The sequence below is a fragment of the Crocodylus porosus genome, unplaced genomic scaffold (genome assembly GCF_001723895.1).
Source record: "Crocodylus porosus isolate Cpor-Errol unplaced genomic scaffold, CroPor_comp1, whole genome shotgun sequence".
Lineage (NCBI taxonomy): Eukaryota > Metazoa > Chordata > Crocodylia > Crocodylidae > Crocodylus > Crocodylus porosus.
Window position 1 is genome coordinate 95662289 of NW_017728947.1, and position 18308 is coordinate 95680596.

The 18308-nt window shown below is 46.6% G+C and overlaps 1 protein-coding gene and 1 long non-coding RNA gene across 5 annotated transcripts in view; one reads left to right on the top strand and one right to left on the bottom strand.

Moving 5' to 3' along the window:
- Positions 1–3677, top strand: part of LOC109321744 — an 18174-nt gene extending 14497 nt beyond the window's left edge. For both annotated transcript variants that reach the window (XR_002104159.1, XR_002104160.1), the window contains exon 2: positions 3494–3677. This is a non-coding gene — a long non-coding RNA (uncharacterized LOC109321744). The remainder of the gene's footprint in view (positions 1–3493) is intronic.
- The window catches only part of CCDC85C (coiled-coil domain containing 85C), a 180034-nt gene that overhangs the window by 21765 nt on the left and 139961 nt on the right, over positions 1–18308 (bottom strand). The gene's annotated exons all lie outside the window — the stretch shown is intronic.

An 18308-nucleotide genomic window follows, 5' to 3' on the forward strand; every position in this document is an offset into this window, starting at 1 on the left:
CCCCGGTGCTCTTTCCTGCCAAGGCAGGGGGTCGGACTAGATGATCTACCTAGGTCCCTTCTGACTCTAGCTACTATGAAACTATGAAACTATGGGATCAGCAGGCACCAAGCGAAGTGGTGCTGGCTCCTACCCTGGTGGTCTTTGAGAGGAGGCTGGATGAACACCTTGCCGGGGTCATTTGACCCCAGTACTCTTTCCTGCCATGGCAGGGGGTCGGACTTGATGATCTGCTCAGGTCACTTCCAACCCTACCAAGTATGAAACAACCCAGTGTACCTGGGAGTAACTCTGGATAGGAGATCACCTTCTGAAAACAACTAAGAAGGTGCTTTAAGACAACTGACAGGAACAACTTGGGGAACCAATTTCACCACTCTAAGAACATCAGCACTTGCACTAGTATACACACCTGCTGAATTCTGCTGCCAAGCATGGGGGCATGGGGGCACAGCAGCAAAGCTGAGGTTGTCCTGAACTCAGCAATGAGAATAGTAATGGGGTGTGTAACATATACTCCCGTCAACATGCTGCCAGTACTACAAGGGACACTACCTCCCCAGCTAAGACAACAGAAGGCAACTCTTGGCCTTTCTCAGCATGCCCAACAAAACCTGGAACACCTGCTTTGTGAAGTCTTGAAGCAACCAGGGCATAAGCAACTGAAGTTGAGAAACTCATTCAGATGGGAGGTGCGCGTACTTTTGCAACAGTGTGAAGGTGAGAGCAGCACCTTCTGTATACTTGAACAACATCACAGAAGGTGGGATGAGACTGATTCTCATCTCAAGTGCTTCATAGGCAACCCAACACCCTTTCCACCTGGGTAGAAGCTGCCTCACAACTTACGGACTAAACTAAACAGGATTCATTTTGGAGCTGGATGCTTTAATGACACACTCTATAAAATTGGCTAAAAGCAGGGGTGAGCAAAATGCAGCCTGCCCAGCCATTCTATCCAGCCCACGGGGCCCCTAAAAATTTAGAAAATTAATATACATCTGCCCCTGTCATGTGGCCCTCGATGGCTTGCTGAAATTTAGTAAGCAACCCTCCGCCTAAAATAACTGCCTGCCTCTGGTTTAAACGATAGTCCAATTTGTGAGTGTGGTGATGCATCACACACTGCTGACCACCTCCTCACACGTGCAACATACCCATGCACCCAAGATGAGGACCTAGCAAGCATCAATGATAAAGCATGTGTATGGCTCTGCCACATTAATGATGTGTAGAGGGGGAAATTAAGTGTGTAAGAGAAGATGACCCTGAGATGGTAAAGGCCCAAGTTCATTTTCAAAGCCCCTGGCTCAAAACATCAAAGGTTGCATTTGCTTTACCAAAGATGGAAATCAGCTGCTATCTGTGCATCAAGTAGCAGTTTTGTGCCTAATAAAATATGTGAAGCTCATTCACAAACAATAGCTATACACCATCAAATTAAAGATGTTGAGATTATTCTAACCACTCTTCCAAGTTGCTTTCTCCAACTATTACTATTATCTTTCTAGTTTGAATCAATCTCCAGGCAACTAACTCCCATCCAACCTCTAATCTCTTGGGGTCATTGGGACACCTATATCTTGCATCACTGGTATACCAGTACAATTTTGATACATGGTTAAGTATCATCCACATTGCACAGACACCCATATCACCCTGTTATACCTCATGGTGGCTCATATGCACCGAGTATGAGAGGGGACAGAGGAACCCTGCAGCAGCCCCCAAGGTGAGTGCCTTTGGAGTGGCCTGTTTTTCCTCTTGCTCTGCTCCTGTGAAGGATGGAAGGCTTATAGCCTCTTCTACTTGCTGTATGACAATAAAGGCAGCAGACAAGTCTAATAAAATCAGTAGAGGCATGTCTCCTTGGCCCACAGCAGAAAAGTCAATGAACAAAATGTGTCAGCAGTTTAAGAACATGAAACATCTAGTCCAGTACTAGGTCTCCAGGAGAGGTGGGTGCTTTAGAGAGACAGCATGTGAACAGGGTATATTTAGAACAATGATTCTCAATCTTTTTAGATTCAAGCTACGCTTCAAAGAAAGTGTCAGCTTTTAGATTTCACTCGTTTTTTGACTACGGAAAAAACACTAGATTAATTCTTCTGTTGCAAAAAACTCGGGAAGACCACAACTGGTCAGAATGTGTTTTACACTACAAATTCCTGCTTGAAATCTCTAGGTTTATCTTGTGAATCATGTTGGCATACTACACAGTGCTATGGCACCCTGTGGCACCATTAAGAGGATCTCAAAGCACCCTCAAGGCTAAAGCACCCTGGCTGAGAATTACTGATCTAAAGCAGTGGTGCTCAACCTTTTTCTCCAGTGGGCCAGATGCTTCATACTCCATATCATTTTGGTTCCTCTTCTCTGTACCTTTCCTAAGTCTACTACATCCTTTTTGAGCTTCTGTCCTGTATCCACAATCAAGAAAATCTGGACAACCCATATATTGCCTCAACAGTGTTCCCAACACTTCTTGTTAATTTTACCCCAAAACTGGGAAGAAGCCTGAACTGCAGCTTTCTGAAAATACTGGATGCTCTACCTTCAGTCATAGAGGCCTTGACATCTACACAAGGGGCTGGCAACCTATGGCCCACAGGTCAAATCCTACCCACTGAGCCAGAGGGCTTTAGTGGGGTTTTTTGACAAAAGATTCATCTACGCCACTGTGCTGCAGCCAGATGGTAGGGAGCTCCATCTGTGCTGCACCACAACGGGGCAGCAGGCAGAAGTGATGGTGGACAGGTCCTAGTATGGGCCAACCTCAGACCCAAGCTGGGTAATTCTGACCAACCACTGGAAAAAACACCAACCAGTGATCTACACCAGCAAGTTACCTGCTGTCTCCCTAGTAGCCGTTTCCAGGCATCCAGCATGGCTCCAATGCACAGGAGCTAACGAGTCACACTTTCAGATCATATATACTGAGGTGACCAGAAGTGATAATGCCTTCCTTGTAACCAAGCCATCTGGTACCATTTCAAAATGCAGGCCTCCAGACACAAAGATGTATTTTTGAAAATATGAGTATTCTCTATCAATTCCACTGGAGTGTCTGTCTACCATTCTCTTCCTGAACAGAAACAGCAATAGCACCCACCTGGAAAATGGGACCAAAATGAAGACTGTCCACAAACAATTTTTTCTAGCACCCTGCAGTGTGGAGGCATATTAGGATCTCTCTCATGTTATAGGATTATTTTATCAGAACATAAAGATACATTAATGTTCTGAAACACTCAGAACAGGAGGAGTTGCTACCAATGTAATCCAAATGACTAGTTTTAATATGCGTTGGCAAATTAACTGGCTGCTCAATCATGACAAACCTCTTTTTTCCAGTTCCTTGAAAAACGAAGTAAAAGGCCTGAGATCTTGGTCCTGGCTGCTTTTCAATTTTTTCTCCTCTATTTCACTCTGTATTTAAGCGTTATATGCATATTTAATTATTTCCCCCAACATACACTCTGTTCTACCTCAGGTTCTGAACTGCTGGGAAATGTGTACTGGCTCCTGAATAAACTAACCAGCTTTCAGATCCAGAGTGAAAGCCCTAATGACGGCTCTGCTTCACTAGACTGTCACGGTCCAGGGAGTTCCCAGGAGCTGACAACATCTTAGGCTATTAATAGAATGAAGTCTGTGATTACATTATGGCTTCTGAATTTTATAGCTTTCACTTGCCCTGGATTAATTTCTGTCATTTCTTTCAAAATCAGGTACACTTTTTATTTAAAAATAGGAGTGCACCAATAAAGATTTTCTTGGCCGATACTTAACGAACCATAAGGGCCAATGTCAACCCAATAACTGATATTTAGTAACAATGCAAGGCATTTTAAACTATTAACAAAACCCTGCTCTGGTCCTCGATGAGGAAGGCAATGACCACCTTATTCCCACGCACATTGCTCCCTCACCCATGGCTCCTACCTGCAGCCCCGCTCCCTATGCATCCCCTGCTGCCATCCTAGGCAGGCATAGCAGACCCTCACGCAGACAGCGGCACCAGGCATATTTAGAGACCCAGAGTATGCCACTGCCTCGGTGCTGGTGGGCCCTGCACAGCTGAGCTCCTGCAACTGCCAGGGAGAAGCCATTTTTGAAGAGGCGCCTGGTGCCCAGGGGAGTGGAAATGTCCCTCGTGCGGCACCTTATCCTGCCCGCATGCAGCCCAACATCTCTGCAGCAGCCCTGGCACTCAGGCCCCTGCTGTATGCATGGTGTTGCCATGTAAGTGGCAGCAGCAGCAGCAAGAATAGGAGCCAGTCACTGTCCCTTTGTTGCTGAGGGCGGTGCCCTGTGACTGCTGCCTGGTGCCACCTGCTTGCCAGGACCCGTAGTCTGCCACAGGCTCAGGCCGTCAGCAGGGCACAGGGACCAGAGTACACTTGCCGGGGTGCTCCAGGCACGAGGCCATAATTATCGGCTACAACAACCAAAAAAAGCCAATAGCCGATACCTGTGAACACCTGCAACCTGAGATCCTGGTCCTGCCTTTGTTTCAAGGTAATTTGCATCATCACAGACCTTCACAGGTCTAATAAAAGATATCATCTCTATTACAAATCCCGATTGTCAATAGCCAATAAATGTCATTTCTCCTTTTATTGGTGCCAATCCGACAGCCACACGATATATCGGTGCATCCCTATTTAAAAGGGGAATAACATGAATCTCAATGTTCAAATATTACAGCTTAACCAATAAGTGTCTGGACATTACCTGTACAAACTAGGGGTGCATTGATAAAGATTTTTTTGGCTGATACTGATGGCCAATTATTAACCAGCCATATCGGCAGATACCATTCAATAGCTGATATGCAGCCTGGCAGTTTGGAGTAGTCTCTGGCCAGGGCACAGGACAGAGTCACAGACAACTCATCTGGGGGGCACAGAGGGTGCATGGCTACCCACCACTGCATGCACCCCCAGGGGAGGCAAGAGGTGCATGTGCCCCCAGGATTTGTGCACAGAATGAGGGCGGGCTGCCTATTGCAGATTCGGGACCAGAGTTTCTAGGGTCGGAAGGGACCTGAGCAGATCATCTAGTCCAACCCCCTGCCGTGGCAGGAAAGAGTATTGGGGTCAAACGTCCCCAGCAAGATGTTCATCTAACCTCCTCTTAAAAACCCCCAGGGTAGGAGCCTGCACCACATCCCTTGCAAGCTGGTTCCAGACCCTAGCCGCCCTGACCGTGAAGTAGCGCCTCCTGATATCTAACCTAAACCTACCCTCTGCCAGCTTGTGACCGTTATTCCTGGTCACTCCTGGCGGTGCTCGGGGGAACAGGGACTCCCCCAATTCCTGCTGATCCCCCCTGACTAGTTTATAACAGGCCACTAGATCCCCCCTCAGCCTTCTCTTGTGGAGGCTGAACAGGTTCAGGTTGCAGCAGGCTCTTCCAGGTGGCGGGGCTGTGCTCAGGACAGGTGGGGTAGGGGCAATGCTGGGAAGAGAGGTTATGGGGGGGGGGGGCTATAGGGAAGTTTAGGGTGGCTGTAGCCCACTCCGTAGCCTCCCCCCTGCACCACTGCTACCCACCTCACCCCTCCCCTCCCTAAGTGCAGGTCCAGCCCCACCCTCCCACCAGGAAAAGGCTGACAGACCCTGGCCCTGAGCCCACAGCAGGCAGCCTGCCCTTGCCCTGCACACAAATCCAGGGGGCATATATCTCTCATGCCTCCCTCAGGGGTGCACGCAGCAGCAGGGAGCCACCCCTCCTCCCCACCCTGTATCTTCCCAATGAGCTGCCTGGAGCTCCATCCTGTGCCCTGCCCCACCCCGCCCCCCCTGGGCAGCGCCTGTCCCTGCCACATTCCCTCCCTCGCTGTGGGGTCCTCGATCTGCTCCCCACATGCCCCTTCCCCCCTACCGATTTACCAGCCAGATGTTGCTCTCCAAGCTGCCAGGCTGCATTCCTGGCCACATGAATGCTGCAACTGTGCACATATACATGGTATTTATCAATGACATTATCAGCTACACCAGCCAAAAAAGCTGACTGCTAATAATGTCAATTTTCCTTTCATTGGTGCCAATCCAATATGGACCGATACACTGGCGCACCTCTAGTACAGACATGTAACAATTAACTTGAAGAAATTGACGTCAGATTGTACTAAGTAGCTAGGAACAGGCATGCAACCTGCCCTCCAAGCTTGCTGCCCATGGTGGGTATAACAGTAGCAATTGGCCAATAAGTGGCTCAGGACACAGCAGTTACTACTCTGTGGAGAAAATGACTAGGGGAGCAGACTTACTAACAATACAGAGGTGCAATCTGTACTGCCACATAGATACTATTCACTTTCTGAAGGTCACTTCACCCTGGAGTGGAATGACTTGGATCAGTTTAAAGTTTTGCCTATATATCTGTTCTATTTTACGCTGAAGAAAAGCCAAATTACCCAGAAATAACATATCATGTGTCCAAACCTGAAGTTAAATATAATCACATGCGATAATGCATGGTTATATGGCTGCAACTGACTAATGACAACTACAAGTGAATTAGAGATGTGTCCACAAATAACTGGATAAAACTTGGGTATGGATTTAATGTGTCCCAGTGGCTTTGCAGTTTTTACTTTGCTCTGTTTGGCTTCTTTCCAGATTTTTGTTTTATACCCATCACCTTGACATCCAGGTGCTTCACATACATCATTGATCAGGAAGTCACATTATCTGCACTTCGAAGATTGGAAACTGAGACACAGACGGCCCAGCTAGACCTTTAAGTAAAGGTGTGATAGGATTTGATCAACAATCGACACAATTGTGCCTCCTGCCATGTCACACACGCATGGCAGGGAGTGGAATTGTAGGATCCGGCATCAGATCCTATCACACTTTATTGCCAGTGCTAGGAGAGCCTGGAATCACAATCCCAGGCTCCCCCTGCATCAGCAAGCAGCATGTTTCCACAGCCGTGAGTCCGACAGCTGATAGATTCACAGCTGTGGTAGTATCCCACATGGTGCCATGGCTAAGATCCCCGCATTTGGGACGCACAGCCACAGCAACGTGGTGGCAGTCTTGTCAGCTGACGGTACTAGTAGCCACAGCAACATATGGGGCACTGCCATGGCTGGGAATCCTATCAGCTACAGGACTCCCAGACATGGCAGTGCATGGTGGTCAGCTGTGGGACTCAGCTGATGGGGCTCCCAGCCACAGAGGCATGGCTACGTTTCTTGCTGCATGTTCAAATAAAAACTGAATAGAAACCAACTATAAATTTTTTACACATTTTCAAGCTCTATCTGTAGCTGGATGGACCTTTTCATGGAGGGACAATTATTTTGCACATGTAGTGAGTCTAAATTCATCATGCCAATAACCAGTTAATTGTGTAATATGAGTAGCATGTAGAGGGGGCCCGAGAGACGCAATGTCTTCCTCATGATGGTACTGAGGGGCGCGACAGCAGTCAGGCCATGGCAGCAGGGCAGAGCCGTGGCCCGGCACGTGAGCAGCTGGAGGCAGGAGGTGGAAAGAGCAGCACACCCCCCCTCCTTGTCTGTTACTTCTTGTGCTGTAGGCAGCATGGCTGGTGCAGGGGGCCCAGCAGCAGGTCTTGTTGCCCCGCTGCCTCCCCTGCCACAACCCTGCCACTGAGGCAGCTCCTGCCCATGCCAGTCCAGCAAGACTGCAGCCCCATGCCTGTTGTGGGTGCACAAATCTGGAGATGCACATGCCCCCTTCCCCTGCCCCAAACCCCCCACCCCATGCCCCATGCGCAGGGAGCAGCAGGTCAGGAGTGAGACACACTGGCAGGGCTGCAGGGATGGAGAGCTGTGGGTTGCGAGCGAGAGGAGCCTCGAGTCCAAAAGGATTCAGAACCACTGCTCTAGCTGATAATTTTATTGTGTGTTCTGTAGTTTAAAACAGCTTAATAAAGAATTAACAGGAATCAAAACCTACAGAATATATTGTTACCGCACTCCACACCATTACATGCTATGTCACTTATCTTGATCTTTCCGTGTCCTTTTTTACCCCGTCTCTGAGGTACATCAGTTACTATGGAAACACTCATTGGTATATGCAGAGTTTAACTACATCCACAAGTGCAACATACAGTCAGTTTACACAATGGCTTGGGCAATGTAAATGTATGCAACTGTGACTACGTCCCCGTTCATGGTGTAAGATGACTAGAGAATAAAACTGCACCCCGCATAGCAGTTCTGCACACTGGAGACCCAGGTAATGTGCTACACAGGTCATCTACAACTGAGAAAAGAGAACACTTGGAACCAGAAACGAGACCTCTCGCAATCATAGCTTGGTGACTCGCTCACTGAGAGACCCAATTTGCATGGATGTGCAATTGCCCATTTTGCATGTGCAGATGGCCATTCTGCAAACCTTGCTGGCACAATCATGAAGTCCCTGCTGCTGAAACTCAATCCATTCAAAAGACAAACATTGCATGGAAGTGCGAGGTTCTACAGGTAGTGACTAGCCCAGACTCAACAATACTTGGATTTACAAAGCAATTAATTCAACTTCTGCAAACCTACTTAAAATAACCCAACACTTACTTATTTTAAACTGAGGGATGATTCATTCAGAAACAGAAAGTGCAAACTCACAGCTCAGCTTTAATATGTTATTGTCACCCACTGAGTAGCAGCTCAGAGATTGTGCCGAAAATTTCTCTCCTTTTGATCTTGACATATTCCCACTGCCTTGTTAGGGGGAAAAACGTGCCCACTGCAAGCATATCAGAATTGGAGCTGTGCCGGATACAGAAAAATCACTTTACTAAACTGAAAGCCTTGCTCAGTTTGATTTAGAGAGCTCTTGAGTAAGACCCAAAATAAGGAAGAGAAGGGAGATCTATTTGGGCTCTGGTCAGTTCCTTTCTGTACACTAGGTTGCTCATATTTGGTCTTTGTCTTCAGTGCATAACAGGCTCTTAAAAGGGATTTGAAATACAATAGGCAGTCATCCTCAAAATTTCTTTTATCCATAATACGATGCTCTTTACCATCTCATTGACAAATCTGGAAGTTTTCATTCACAGCTGGCACCTCATTTCCCTCCTCTGGCTGCCTTGCAAACACAGAAGGGTTAATAGCTGAAACCAAGAGACAGGGCAGAGTGCATCCCAAGCGTGACATGATCCAAAGCTGACATTTTCCCCCTCCCTTGGTTTGAAGCCCCCTTCTATCTCGCTGTATGCAGCTCATGCCAGTAGCACAATCTTGCTACTGCTATGTGGTGCACTTGAGAGAACCAGCTCCTCTTATGGCTGATGATGACAGCACCACTTGAAGGCACTCTGACAAGCAACCAAACCTACCTCCTACTGGTGATATTTATGTGGTCTTAAGGAGGGGAGACTGAGTGACAACCATTACAGGTTCCTTTACGATCCACTTAGCCAAGTGCACTATATAGACCAATTCCTCCTTGCCACCCCGCTGTTTGTTGCACCAGTCCCCCTCAGCGATCCTTCCTGAGTACAGCACTTGCTTAGGATAGCTATAGCCAGAAAGAAGAGAGATTCTTTGAAATTGTTCTGAACAGTTATCTGCATGGTTTGTCGCTCACCAGCACCGCAGTTGATCCAAAGCAATGGTGACACTTCATTATCACATGCCTACTATTCAGAAAGAATGCAGGCATCCAATTTAAAACCAAAGCGCTGTGTGTCTTGTACATTTAAATGGCTGCACTGTCCTACATTCCCAAAGCCAGAGGATACGAGTAAAAGAGCACGTCTCCTTCAGAAGGAAATATGGGGAGAAATCATAGAAAGACAGTTTGTCTTCAATAGAAGGTTAGTACTGTACTTCCCTAAACACTTCACTGCTGCCGCTGGAAAGGACTGAGCCATCAAGTCCTTGGTATTAGCATCTTCTTTCCCAAATTCAAGAAACTTTATTCCAGATGCTAATCCCCTTTCAGCGTTGTTTAATTTGCCTCCTATTAACCATCCAGAGCAGCTGGCCCTGTAAACACTCAAATCCATGAATTAACCATCGGGTATGTCCAGGAGCCAGGCAGTGCCCAGCTGCATAGCTCCGCCACCCACTAGTCAGACAAAACCTATCTTCAGGGCCTTGGCAGAGTGGAATGAAATCTACTTAAGCAACAAAAAGGGCTTACATGGCCCATCCGATTAATAAAAAACAAACTTAACTGTTTCAGTGCCTCCTAGACCCAGCCTCCAATACAGCCAGCAGGAAAGCACCCCCTCTCCCTGCGGGCATGCATCACATCTCAGAGAGCATGGCCAGGGGAGGGGAGCTCCTGTGGTGCTGCATTAAAAAAAGAGGATAAAGGAAAAGCCTGGACATTCTTTTGCAACCAACTCTCACATACAGACAGGATTAGATGGACTCTACCTACCTGTCCTGCATGAATGCTAGACCAGAGCACCACTTCCCTGGACTCCCCACAACGCTTTCAACTCCTCGGGCCAAATTCCACTGGTGTTAGCCCAAAACACCCGAGTTCCGATTTTGATTTAAGGGTGCAACACACCTCAATTTGTTATGTGCTGTGTAAAGACATACACCTCCTCACAACCCTACAGCATCACATAGGCAACCTGGCCTCTTAAACATCATACCAACCATTATTAGTATGATGCATTTAGAGTAGTTTCTGTCAACTAATATATACTCAAAAGAAGCTGCAAGTCCGAATACCAATAGCAATAACATAATAGAAGGTTTTCTCTTACCGCACCCCCCCAGCGAACAGACAATTACAGTGCATTAATGCAGTGCTAAGTGACTGGCACTGAGGGATACTGTTTTAAGAAAAAAAAATAGTCCTTTTCAGAATTCTTTATTAAAGAAGTACGAGAGAGACACCTAGAATAGTATTTCCAGACTTTAAGGAAGCTCCTATTGAAAGGATTAAGGGTTTTTCCACTCTTGTGTTCTCTCCTACTGGTGCTGAAAAAGGTCTTTGGGTGGTCCAAGAGCCAAGCTGCCAGAACTGTTCTACATTTCATGGCCTTTTTGCCATAAATGTGATATTGGCTGCTTTTCTTAAAGCCCCAGCTCCTGGAATCAGGGGGTTCAGGATGGTGACCATAGTACACACCTGAGGTAGCTTTAATCAGCACTCTCTCTTACCCAAATAGCAGCCACTAAAGCACCAATGGCACAAAGCCTGCAGAGACCCTGTGTATGTTCTCAGTGCCTAAGGCCTCTTCCATCATAGCATCACTGCTTTCACCACCCAAGCCAGCTAAATTAAAATTACCGTAGCTCAGGCATGTCAGCATGTGATGCAACCACACACCTTCGACAGCATCAGGTCTTCTGCCCTCAGGTAGAATCCCAGCTTCCTTTTTAAAAAGAAGTAAATCAGAGAAAAGCAGGAAAATGCATACAAAGAACAGAAGGCAAGTAGAGAAACAGAGGCCAGAATTATTTTGAAATCTTCAAGACTTTTAAGCTAATCTATTCACAGGAGCCATAAAAATTAAGGGCTGGAAGGGACCTCAAAAGATCACCGAGTCCAACGCCCCTGCTCTGGGCAGGAATACTGCTGAGATCCAATGATCCCAGCAAGTTGTCTGTCCAGTCTCCTCTTGAAGGACTTCCAAGGTAGGGGACTGCACCACCTCTTAGAGAAGTCTATTCCAGATTCTGGTCACCCTTACCATAGAGAAGTTCTTCCTTACACCCAACCTAAACCATCCCCTAACAGTTTATGGCCAGTGTTCCTTGTCCTCCCCTGGGGTACCCTAATGAACAGTTTTTTTCCCAGCCCCCGATATTCACCCCTTACATACTTACAGATGGCCACCAAGTCTCCCCTCAGTCTTCTCTTCCCCAGGCTGAAGAGTCTCAGATCCCTTGCATCTTTCCTCATAAGGTTTGCTCTTCAGGCCCTTAATCATTCTTGTGGCCCTTCTCTGGACCCGTTCAAGATTCTCCACATCTTGTTTGAAGTGCAGCATCCAGACCTGGCCATGGTACTGCAGCTGGGGTCTCACCAGCGCCAAGTAGAGGGGAAGTATCACTTCCTTAGCCCTGTTCATGACGTATTGACTAATGCATCCCAGGATGATATTAGCTCTGTACAGCATCACACTGGTGGCTCATGTTCATCCTGTGATTAACCATAATCCCGAGGTCCCTTTCAGCCATCATGCTGACCAGGACATCTCCTAACCTATATTCATGTTGCTGGTTACTTCTCCCCAGATGAAGTTTCCCCATAACTTAGTATCGTCAGCACACTTGGCCAGCGTGCTTTCCACATCCTCACCTAAAATCACTGATTACGATGTTGAACAGCATGGAGCCAAGAACCGAACCCTGTGGGACACCAGTGGCCACCTCCTGCCAAGATGATACACACCTATCCACTAACACTCTCTGCATTCAATCCCTTAGCCAGTTCCCAAACCACCCGACATGGACTCTGCCAGCCCACAATCCCCCAGTTGTTTTTTTGTTTGGTTGTTTTTTTGTTTTGTTTTTTTTTCCAATAAGAGCATCATGGGAGACCATATCAAAGACCTTTTTAAAATCCGAGTACATGACACCAGCCGCATCTCCCACATCTAATCGGTTCATTACTTGCTCATAGAAGGAAACAAGCTTGGTCAGACACAACCTGCCCACAAAAAAACCCTGTTTGCTATCCTTCAGCATCATGCCTTCTGCCAGTCTCACAAACAGACTTCTTATAATTTTTTCCAAAATTTCACCTGGTATTGAGGTCAAATTGACTGGCTTATACTTTCCTAGATCCTCCCTCCTCCTCTTCTTAAACATTGGTACCACATCTTTTGATTGGGGGAGGAGGGGAAGGGAGTGCATGATTTTTTGCACACCTGGATCTGGCAATCCTCTTTTAGGCAGCTCCTAACTGCCTGCCACCTTTCTAAGGTTAAGTTACAGCTTTGTTGTTGCCATTACTGGTAAACAGCTGGGAGAAGACTGAGGCCAGAAGGACTTCCTAACAGTGATGTCATCACACTAATGCATGAGGGAGAAAACCAAAGCAACTATCCACCAGGTGCTGTCCAAAAGCAAGAAACAAAACAGGGAGATTTCTTTCCTCTCTTCCCAGTCTAAGAGGTTTGGGATGACAACCAAAAGGAGATGGAAATGTGAATTGTGTGTCTCTTTTGCTAATCTGATCCTGGAACTCTGTCCTTGGATAACTTCTTGTTGAGTATTGTGGAGAGAAACAATACTGTCTTTTTAAAGCTTTTACAATCACCGATGATATAAGCAATGATCTTTAAAGATGCAGATGCTAGTGATGTGCTTTCTGAAGCTTTCGAATAGCATTCCCTACACTGCAAATTCTGCTGCCCTACTGACAAACCTTTTACTTTATTTTATTTTCCCTTCTTCACCCCCTACTGTTGCAGCAGCAAAAAGACTGCCTTAATTTTTTCTCTTTGTCTGTTCAATAGCATCATGGTGCTATCAGCATTGTCAGCAGGAATAAGCTTCTCTCTGCTGTGCTCTTCATTCCTTGTTTGCCCTATATTAAAAAACGAATTGTGTTCATCAGACAACTGCTGCCTCAGAGAGAGGCAATCAGCAGACCTGATGGGCTATATCCTGTTCTAAGATCCTTGTAGAAAACTCCAATTGAGGACAGTGGGTACTGATTGTACACATCCAGGAGCACAGTGGCATGATTCCCTCAGAGTGATGTTTTTTCTCTATTTACAAAGATGCACAATTGATATTTAAGACAATGTGATCTCAGAGGGGAAGCTCATTCGGGTTCCCCAGTGCTACAACACATATGAATTGGAGATGATTTTTACGATTATAAGATAGGCTCCTTAAAAATGACCTCAATCTAATTCTTCTCCCAGTTCTTACCATATTTTATCACATACAACATAGAATTCCCCCCCTACCCTCCCAAGGAACAGCTTCTGGACACTGCAGTGTGGCTTCATAGATTTCATAGACATTAGGGCTGGAAGGGACCTCGGAAAATCAGAGTCCATCCGCCTGCCCACGGGGCAGGAAGTCAGCTGGGGTCATACGTCATACGATCCCAGCAAAATAAGCATCCAAATTTCTTTTGAAAGCATTCAATGTAGGTGCATGAACCAACTCTGGTGACAGGCTATTCCACACCTTGGGGGCTCGGACAGTGAAGAAATTCTTCCTTACGTCCAGCCTGAAACGGTCTTGCTGGAGTTTATAACTGTTCAACCTTGTCATCACTTGGGGTGCTCTGGTGAACAATCGTTCCCCCAGATCCTGGTAAGCACCCTTGATAAACTTATAGGCGGCCATCAGATTTCCCCTGAGCCTGTGCTTTTCCAGGCTGAAGAGCCCCATGGCTCTCAGCCTGTCGTCGTAAGGTGTTTTCCTGACCTCTGATCATGTGCGTGGCTCTTCTCTGGACTCTCTCAAGCTTCTCCACATCCTTTTTGAATTGTGGAGCCCAAAACTGTACTCCAGTACAGTACTCCAGCTGTGGCCTCACCAAGGCTGAGTACAATGGGAGAATGATGTCCTGGGATCTGCTTGAGAAGCATCTGTGGATGCAAGCCAGCATTTTGCTTGCTTTACTAGCTGCAGCATCACGCTGAAGGCTCATGTTCATCTTGTGGTCAATCACCTTATATATGACAAATACAGTGAGAACAGTTTCTGCTAATTACGGGCAATGGTAAAAGTAAACCCTGTATGTCTCTCAACAAAACAATGAGCACATTTAGCTAATTAGCTACTGCTACTCAGTTACTTACTACAAGGAAGGTACATCCTCATGTACACTTTCCTGCACAGTTGACTAATTAGCACTGCAGTGAAGTGTCACAGCTTGTATGTGCGCAAGTCTTAGGGCACAGTAAACTAATTAACTCCACAGTAAGATACCGTAACCCCAAAAGTACTCTCTTACAACAGAGTAATTAATTGTCCTGAATCACATGTGTAGATTCTGACCATGGGTGTACACTGCACCCAGTCAGCTGAGAGAGCTGGTGGCCTGCTCCTTCCCAGCTCAAATTGCTGCTGTCCCAGCACACTTGTAGACATATGTGCCTGGAAACTGTTGACTCTGGCTCAAACTGCTTCAGAGTTTACGTCGCATTGGGGACTTGTACACATGATAAAAATTGGCTGTGGTTTAATTGTGTCAGGCTGTACATGTGAGGGGGTTTTGTTAATGATTTAAAATGAGTTTGCTACATTGCAATCTAAACCACATCTGCATATAGTTTAGTTTGCAATGTAGCTATTTGTAATGTTGCAGCCTTTGACAGCTTACCTTCCACTTTAAAAGCACAAGGCTTGCCAAATCCCAGCAATACAGGACCATCAACTGGGCCAGCTACCAGGACAGCTTGAGTCAGAGTATGAGTAGGGATTTCACTGAAGAGCTTGCCCAGCCACTTTTTCTCTCTGTAAGATTGCTGAGTGGAAGCAGGTGAAGGAGAAAGAGGGATTTTTCCCCAGGATATACCAGTGGAAGGGATGAAGGAGCTAAATGGAAAAATCAGTGGGATGACTGGAAAACATTGCAGTGTCAAAGCCCCTGCCTCTGCCTGTACCTGTGCAGGCATGGCCCCTGACCACCAAGACTTTCACCCAGGTTCTAGTCTGCCTTTGCAGTGACTGCGTTCTGCATGTCCTTGCCAGGGACAGCCAGGTGGAGGAGTGCTTGCAGTGTGAGAGGTGCCTCCTGGTGGATTCTCTAAGGAATCAGGAGGGAGCTGCAGAAAGTAGTAGATAGGCTCTGAAACATCTATAAGCCTAAGGCCTCCATCAGCTCAATACACCTCCAGCATCATGCAAGAGGGACAGCTAGAGAAAGCACTGAAAGATGCACACTCTCAGGATGGCAGAAGATTCACCTCTGGGAACAGACAGCACCCCTCTATTTGGAGAGCTTCAGGTCCAGAAGAGAACAGGTATGAAGTCCTTACACTGGATCAGCAGAATCCCAGTCCGATAGCAGGGGAGGCCAAACCATGCATCTCCAAGGTGCAAGGATCAAGATCACCACTACCAAAAAGAAGCAACAGATGCTGGTGCCTGGTGACTCCCTTCTACACAGTTTGGAGGCTCAAAAGGTCTGCTGCCTGCCAGGAGCCTGCATCCAAGATGCAACAGAAAGGTTGCCCAGACTCATCTCGCTCTCTGACTACTATCCCATGCTGTTCATCCATGTGGGCACTTATGATACTGCCAGGGGTGATCTTGAGCAGATCAAAAGTGACTGTGTGGCTCTGGGTGCAAAGGTGAAGGGAAAGGCGGCCCAGGTGGTATTCTCATTAATCCTTCCAGTCAAAGGTAAAGACCTGGCAAGAAACAGACACATCCTAGAGATCTTCCTGGAATACCACCACATGGTTGAAGAAGCCATAGCCTTTCTGGCAACACCAGAAAGATTATGGCTTCTTTGATCATGTGGTGATGTTCCAGGAAGGTGGACTGCTAGAAAGGGATGGGGTCCACCTGACAAAGAGAGGGAACAGTGTCTTCATGTACAAGCTTGCTAACCTAGTGAGAAAGGCTTCACATTAGATTTACTGGGAGATGGAAACAAGTAGAGAGACTGGAGACCTGGATAAAAACTTAATAAGGGGAAGCAGTAATAGAAACCTTACCAATGTCCTCAGGAAGAGGATAGGACAATCAGATACTTGAAATGTTTACACACTAATGCAGTAAGTATGGGGACAAACAGGAAGAAATGGAAGTCCTAGTACAATCACAGAATTATGATGTAATTTGGATTACAGAGACATGGTAGGATAGTTCACATGACTGGAGTATGGTCATAGATGGTATAGCTTGTTCAGCAAAGATAGGCAGGAAAAAAAAAAGGAGGTGGTGTTTCTCTATATATCAAGGCACTGTACATGTGTTCAGAGGTGCAGTACGAAGTAGAAGGTTGAAAAGGGCCAATGTGGCCCTTATTTTCAAGGGGAGAAAGGATGATCTGGGTAAGTATAAGCCAGTTAGCCTCACCCTTATCCTTGGGAAAACCTTTGAAAACTTTTTTAAAGATCACATATGCGGGAGTCTAGTAGGAAAAATAATTCTGAAGGGTAAGCAGCATGGCTTCATAGCAGTAGATCCTGTCTGACTAACCTTGTTTCTTTTTATGACAAGGTCACAAAATGCTTAGATGCAGGAGTTGAGGTAGATGTCATCTACTTGGATTTTAAAAAGACCTTTGATACAGCGTCGCATCCCATTTTTATAAACAAATTAGGCAATTGTGGCATAGATTACTACACAGTCAGGTGGGTGGAGAATTGGCTTATGGGGTGTACATAGAGGGGTGGACAGGTCATTTTCGAGTTGGAAAAAAGTCAGCAGTGGAGTTCTCCAGGGTTCAGTCCTTGGACCAGTGCTGTTCAGTATCTTCATCAGTGACTTGGATGAAGGCATGGAAAGCACTCTATCCAAACTGGCAGACAACACCAAATTATTGGGCAAAGTAAACATGATTTCATAGACATTAGGGCTGAAAGAGATCTCGGAAGACCATAGAGTTCAGCCCCCTGCCCGAAGGGCAGGAAATCAGCTGGGGTCATAGGATCCCAGCAAGATAAGCATCCAATTTGCTCTTAAAGGTGTTCAATGTAGCTGCTTGAACCACCTCTGATAGCAGACCTTGGGGGCTCAGACAGTAAACAAATTCTTATGTCCATCCTGAAACGGTCTTGTAGTAGTTTATGACCATTCAACCTTGTCATCCCTTGGGGTGCTCTGGTGAACAAATGTTCCCCCAGATACTGGTGGTCATCCCAATAAACTTATAGGTGGCAGCCAGATCACCCCTGAGCCTGCGCTTTTCCAGGCTAAAAGAGCCCCATGCCTCTCAGCCTGTCATCGTAAAGTCTGTTTTCCTGACCCCTGATCACGCGTGTGGCTCTTCTCTTCTCTCAAGTTTCTCCACAGCCTTTTTGAATTGTGGAGCCCAAAACTGGACGCAGTACTCCAGCTGCGGCCTCACCAAGGCCAGGTACAAGAGGAGAATGACATCCTGGGATTTGCTTGAGAAGCATCTATGGATGCAAGCCAGCATTTTGGTTGCTTTACTAGCTGCAGCATCGCATTGCAGGCTCATGTTTATCTTGTGATCAATCATGACCCCCAAGTCTCTTTCTTCCATAGTGCTAGCCAGCGTAGCACTGCCGAGCCTATAAGGATGTTGCAGGTTTTTCTTCCCAAGGTGGAGAACCTTGCATTTTTCGGTGTTAAACAACATCAGGTTCTCATACAGGCATTTGCTGAGCTTGTCCAGGTCAGCCTGGATCACCCGCCTATCTTCTGGCGTGGATGCTTTGCCCCAAAGTTTGGTGTCATCGGC